We start from the raw sequence: 1440 nt of genomic DNA on the forward strand, positions 1-1440 counted from the left end.
CACGTCCCACCGGAAGGAGGCCCAGAGGAAGACCCAGGACACGCTGGAGGGACTATGTTTCTCGGCTGGCCTGGGAACGCCTCGGGATTCCCCCGGAAGAGCTGGCCCAAGTGGCTGGGGAGAGGGAAGTCTGGGCCTCCCTACTTAGGCTGCTACCCCCGCGACCCGACCCCGGATAAGCGGAAGAAAATGGATGGATGGATGGACAAAATGACATTCAGGGACGCAGGTGTATCTCTACAGGGTTCAGCCTTTATGATTAGACAAGGCCTGGGTCTGTAAAATGGCCTTCTGTGAGTCACCAGCTCATATGATCCTCCGTGGTGACCAGCGGAGCTTGGATCCCGCAGAGCAGAGCACGCAAGGCTGGGATCTGAAGGTCGAGCCCCGAGTCGGCACCACGGAGGATCTTCCGCGGTGACCAGCAGAGCTCGGAGCTGGGGACATGATGCCCTGCCCAGCCTGGCTCTGAGGCTCCGGTGGAGAGGACCAGAGAGACCGGTGGGGTTCCATCTAGCTCGCTCTGAATTTTGTCATCAGCCAGCAAGCACACAGACAAAAAAAAAATGCCAGTGCTTCAGCATTAGACCACGGTGTTGTCATTATTGTTTTTAAAATCTTTAAAATAGGTCCAGTCACTGCTTCACGTTCTGAGAAATTGCAAATGGTGGATCAGTGTGAAAAGTTTCTAAGATCCAGTGACTCCTCCCCCTGACCAATCAGTGACCGACAGTGCGCTGACGTCACATTTTAGGTCCTTCTTGAACTCAAATGAACCGCAGCGAAATAGGTACTAAAAACAGTCAGGTTCCACAACAAAGACATTGTGGAGAAAAGCACGTAACTGGCCTGAGCATGTTAAAGCGTGCCCAAGTAGAACCTGTGGATAAGGATCGTTAGATCCAGCTCCCCTTCTACATTACTCTGCTCTATGCTGCCTTTTAAACAGTAAACATCAACCTACACTTCTAACTCAATTGTGATCTGGATGGTTACGATTTGGAATCAGTTCAGGAGGGCATTTAACTCTACAGAGTTGCTGTTTTTGGCACCTGTATCAAATAATCAAATGTTTACTCGCTCAGTAGCTGATACAGCTTCTGACACCTGGGTCTTGAGGGGAGTGCATTCACTGTGTGATCTCTATATTGATGGTAGAGTTGCTCTTTTGAGCAGCTGGTACAGAACTGAATAAACTAAACTAAAAAAAAGTTATATTGACAAGTCACAGTTTTTCAGATATTTGCAGCTGAGACATTTTGTGAGGTCTAACTCTGATTGTTTTTCTTTGTACCCCTCTAAACATTTTGTGGCTAAGATTTTGGAATGCAGGTCTGATACTAAGGGGGCCCTTAGCAAAATCTATACACTGCTCAGTTCATACCATGCAAGGGCGTCAGATGCATCTGTAATGTGTGTGTGGGGGGGGGGGGGGGGGGG

The sequence above is a fragment of the Nematolebias whitei genome, chromosome 5, assembly GCF_014905685.2.
Source record: "Nematolebias whitei isolate Nwh7 chromosome 5, NemWhi1, whole genome shotgun sequence".
NCBI classification, from domain to species: Eukaryota; Metazoa; Chordata; class Actinopteri; order Cyprinodontiformes; family Rivulidae; genus Nematolebias; species Nematolebias whitei.